This window comes from Loxodonta africana, chromosome 1 (assembly GCF_030014295.1).
Source record: "Loxodonta africana isolate mLoxAfr1 chromosome 1, mLoxAfr1.hap2, whole genome shotgun sequence".
NCBI classification, from domain to species: Eukaryota; Metazoa; Chordata; class Mammalia; order Proboscidea; family Elephantidae; genus Loxodonta; species Loxodonta africana.
In genome coordinates, this window is record NC_087342.1 from 79,906,425 (window position 1) to 79,911,675 (window position 5,251).

Here is a 5,251-nt window from a genome sequence, read left to right on the forward strand (position 1 = left end):
TTTAAATATGAAGACACAGAGATTAAAGTAAAAAGATGGAGAAAGATGTATCAGGTGTTATGGACTGAATTGTGTCCACCAAAAATGTGTGTCAACTTGGCTAGGCCATGATTTTCAATATTGAGTGATTGTCCACCATTTTGTCATCTGAAGTGATTTGCCTATGTGTTGTAAATCCTGCCTTTATGATGTTAACGAGGTGGGGTTAATGGCAGTTATGATAATGATGCAGGACTCAATTTATAAAATTAGGTTGTGTTTCAAGTCTATCTTTTTTGAGATATAAAAGAGAAAAGTAAGCACAAAGACACAGGGACCTCATACCACCATGAATTGAGAGCCAGGAGAACAGTGCATTCTTTGGAATGGGGGGCGGGGGGTCCCTACAATGAGAAGCTCCTCGCCCAGTGAAGACTGATAACAAGGACCTTCCCCCAGAGCCAACAGAAATAGAAAGCCTTCCCCTGGAGCTGGCACCCTGAATTCTGACTTCTGGATTCCCAGACTATGAGAGAATAAATTTATTTTTGTTAAACCATTCACTGGTGGTATTTCTGTTATATCCAAAAACTCAGAACTAGGTAACTAAGACACCATGATGACACTAATCAAAAGAAAGTCGGAGTTGCTGTATTAATTTCAGACAAGTCGGATTTCAGGGCAAGGAAAATTATCAAAAGTACAGAAGGACATTAGGTAACGATTAAGGGGTCAGTTCTCCAAGAAAACATAACAATCCTGAATGTGTATGCACCAAATAACAGAGCATCAAAACATATGAGGTAAAACTCATATCTGATACCAGTTGTGTTCAAGTTGTATTCTGCAACACATGGGTTGTCATGAGTCAGAGTCAACTCCATGGCAACTGCTGCTGGTAGTGAATCTAAGATATACAATAAATTCTTAAAACACACAATAAAAAACACAAGCAACCCAATTAAAAAGTGGGTAAAATATTTGAACAGACACCTCAGCAAAGGAGATATACAGATGACATGTGCCATTAAAAAAATACACCAACTAGTTGCCCCATACATAGACTTCATAGAGTTTTTAATGAAGCAGATCCCCAGGTCTTTCTTCTGAGGCACCCCTACCCTTTGCCATCGAGTCGATTCGAACTCATAATGACCCTATAGGACAGAGAGTACTCCCTCATAGGGTTTCTGAAGAGTGTCTGGTGGATTCAAACTTCTAGCTGTTGGTCAGCTGTTGATGGTTTTAAACCACCAGTCTTTCAGTTAATAGCCAAGCACTTAACTATTTGTAACAGCCAGGAACTCCTATATGCCACTGTTGTTATTAGTTGTTGTTAGGTGCCATTGAGTCAGTTCCTACTCATAGTGACCCTATGTGCAACAGAAAGAAACACTCCCTGCACCTGTGCCACCCTCATAATCATTGTTACACCTCAGCCCATAGTTGCAGGCACTGTGTCAATCCGTCTTATGGCAAGTCTTCCTCTCTTTCACTGGCCCTCTGCTTTATCAAGCATGATGTCTGTCATGGATTGAAAAATGTCCCCCCAAAATGTGTGTATCAACTTGGTTAGACCATGATTCCCATCACTGTCTGGTTGTCCTTCATTCTGTGATTGCAATTTTACATTAAGAGGCTTAGGATGGGATTGTAACACCACCCTTCCTCAGGTCACCTCCCTGATCCAGTGTTAAGGAAGTTTCCCTGGGGTGTGGCCTGCACCACCTTTCATCTCTCAAGAGATAAAAGGAAAGGGAAGCTAACAGAGAGTTGGGGACCTCATACCACCAAGAAAACAGCACCAGGAGCAAAGTACATCCTGTGCCTGAGAATCTCCTTGACCAGGGAAAGATTGAGGACAAAGACCTTCCCCTAGAGCTCACAGAGAGAGAAAGCCTTCCCCTGGAGCTGATGCCCTAAATTTGGACTTCTAGCCTACTAGACTGTGAGAAAATAAATGTTCCTTTGTTAAGAGCATCCACTTGTGGTATTTCTGTTATAGCAGCACTGGATAACTAAGACAGAATTTGTCTTTCTCTAGGGACTGGTCACTCCTGATAACATGTCCAAAGTACATGAAATGAAGTCTTGCCATCTTTGCTTCTAAGGAGCATTCTGGCTGTACTTCTTCCAAGACAGATTTATTCATTCTTCTGGCAGTCAATAGTATCTTCAATACTCTTCACCAACACCATAATTCAAAGATGTCAATTCTTCTTCAGTCTTCCTTATTCATTGTCCAGCTTTAGCATGCATACGAAAAAAAAAAATCCTGTGGAGCATGTCTACTCTGACCTATAGGGCCACTGTGAGTCAGAATCCACTCGACTGCAACAGGTGTAATCTTTATGGAAGCCAACTGCCACATCTTTCTTCCCTAGAGTGGCTGGCAAGTTCCAATCACTGACCTTTTGGTTAGAAGCTGAGCACTTAGCACTGTGCCACCACAGCTCCTTTCAGGATGTCACCAGGGCCATGTTTTTGCAGAGGTTCTAGGGGAAGACCCCATCTTGTCTCCTCCAGGTTTTGGTAGCCCCAGGTATTCTTGGCTTAAGCCTGCAGCATAACTCCATGGCCATTTTCCTCTGTGTCTCTGTGTCTTTTCTCTTATTTTATATGGATATCACTCAGAAGGGATTAGAGCCCACCCTAATCAAGTATGAAAAAAAAATCAAGTATGAGGTCGTGTTAATTTAACTGGTAACATCTTCAAAGATCCTATCTCCAAACAAGCTCACATTCACAGATACTGGGGGTTAGAACTTCAATGTATCTTTTTGGGGGACACAAATGGGTCCATAACACAGATGTACGTATATACCATAGATTATTCAATCAACCTCAGTTAATTGACACGTGGGTTATTTTGTCTTTTTCTATTATAAATTTTAAACAGATGAGCCACATTACTGTTTCATTTTGCATTTTTACCCGCGTGTTTGGAATTGATTGCTAACAAAGGGTTTGCTGGATGGGAGGATAAATGCAAATAACATTTTGCTAGCCACAGCTGTGCACATTCTGAATCTGTGCATATCTCATACCAGAAGCTCAATAAATATTTTTTGGAGAGAAAGAACTTGCATAATTTAATGCAAAAACTTACATGAAGAGTTATTTAGGGCATTTCACTTTTCCTTTGGAAGTGGGAATTCTGCAGCCACAACTGCTTGGCATTAATAGAATCAGAATTGAGAGTACAGTAAGCACAGGAGGGAAACCCTGGTGGTGTAGTGGTTAAGAGCCACAGCTGCTAACCAAAATTTAGGTAGAATCCACCAGGTGCTACTTGGAAACCATATGGGACAGTTCTACTCTGTCCTATAGTGTCGCTATGAGTCGGAATCGACTCTATGCCAGTGGATTTGGTATTTTTTGGAAGCACGGTAGAGAATTTAGGGGTAGCTGGGGATAGAGATAGAGAGGAAAGCCTGGTGGGTAGTGGTTACGAGCTAAGGCTGCTAACCAAAAGGTGGTCAGTTCGAATCCACCAGGCGCTTCTCGGAAACCCTATGTGGCAGTTCTACTCTGTCGTATGAGGTCGCTGTGAGTCGGAATTGACTCGATGGCAACTGGTTTGGTTTTTTGGAGAGGAGATTGGTTTGCAGTGCAGCGGAAAATGTTAAGGCCTTACTGGGATTTGAACCTAGGATCTCCTGTTTACAAGACAGGCGCTTTAACCAACTAAGCCATAGAGCCCAGACAGATGTGTAGGTTAGTACTGGTTCTGTCCTGTCCGATTACTTGAAATATTCTTGCTACAAAGTGCACACGATCAAACGCAGTTTACGGTGAGAAAACGGGCAAACTCCAAGAAGAGGCTTTGCTTACTCATATGTACTGTAGAACTAATAAAGCAGGAAAACATTGGGGCAGCTGCAGTGTCTGGTGCAATAATTCTTCATTTAGTGCAAGGATAAAACTCAGTAACTAAGTCGAGGCTGCCCAGTCGTTCTAAATAGGATAAAGTTTTCTAAAACCAACCTTTGCTGTTACTACGCCTCATCTTATGTAACTTAGAGTCTTCTTTCGAATTGCCCAGGTGAGGATCTCTAACAAAGGAACTCCACTGAGAGACTCAGACCACCTGTTTTCACATTACTCGGACTCATAGCAAGCAGTGGTTTAGAGGGGAGGGAACCGGAGAGAACAATGCCAAGTCGAGCACTGTAATGACTCTAATCATACCACTAGAGGTATAGAGTCTCTTGGGGGAAAGGGGGAGACGAAGTGAGGTCGGCTGGCCACACGGAGTCCCCGAATCCGGGCAGAGTCCTCCTAAGGTGAAGAGCTTTATGGCTCCAGCGAAATCCCACTGTACCCCCTATTCACTCAGGACTGGTTTCTAGCTTGGTAGGTCATCGACTCACAAAGAAAGTAACCTCTTCTCGTCTCTAACCCGGCCCTTGCACCTTGCGGCCACCCCAGATTTCCCCCCTCCCCCAGCTCTTTTTTTTTTTTTTTCCAGCTCTAGTCGCATTCCTGCCCTCCGGGGTTGCTCGCAGGGCTGGGCCCCCTGGCTGTGAAGCTGAACGCAGCAGCTCTGCCCGGCCGAGAAGGTCCCGCGTGGGACTGTAGAGGGGCCGTGGGAATCGGGATGAGGCAGCAGGTATGACACGCTGAGACAGAAATGACTGATGGAATGAGGGAGAGGCTGGGCAGGGGAGGGGAGACCCAGGAACCCCGCCCAGACCGCGTTGGTAAGATGAAAGCAGCCAGGAAGCGTCATCTCAGGGCACCGGGAAGACGCTGAGACATGATTCAAATGCGAAAGGATCCCTGCTCTGAGGTTTAGGAATCAAGGCCATCAGCACAGTCAGTGAAAGTGGAAAATCTGTTGCACAACAAGGAAACTCTCAGGCACGCACACCTATGCACACAACACACACTCACACACCACCCAGACTCGATTTCCAGGTGGGTGGGGCGGGAGCGCCTCTGTTCGCTGGTTGTGGACATAAAGAATAACTTCCCGCTGCCCATCCCTGACCTCCAGACTCAGCTGATAAGAGACTTCGCCTGGTCACTGTCCTGGAGCCACGCCCTCCCTTGCGTGTGCGTCTGTGTGTGCGTGTGCGTGTGCTTGTGTGTGTTTTTAATAATTTTCTCAAGATTTTTTTTTCTCTCTTCTAGAGTTTAATGGATTTTATTCTTTGGCAGTCTTCAGACTTTATATATTTGGGTATCCTGAAGAGATAGCAAAGGAGGTAAACTTAGGTCGCCAGTGTCCCTACTTGATGAATCAAAAACCAAACTCATTGCCGCCGAA

General features: G+C 44.4%; 1 non-coding gene across 1 annotated transcript; it reads right to left on the bottom strand.

The window, feature by feature from the left end:
- Window positions 1-3,607: 3,607 nt before the first annotated feature.
- Window positions 3,608-3,681, bottom strand: TRNAT-UGU (transfer RNA threonine (anticodon UGU)). Its single transcript has one exon. It is a non-coding gene; the product is annotated as a tRNA-Thr (tRNA).
- Window positions 3,682-5,251: the final 1,570 nt, after the last annotated feature.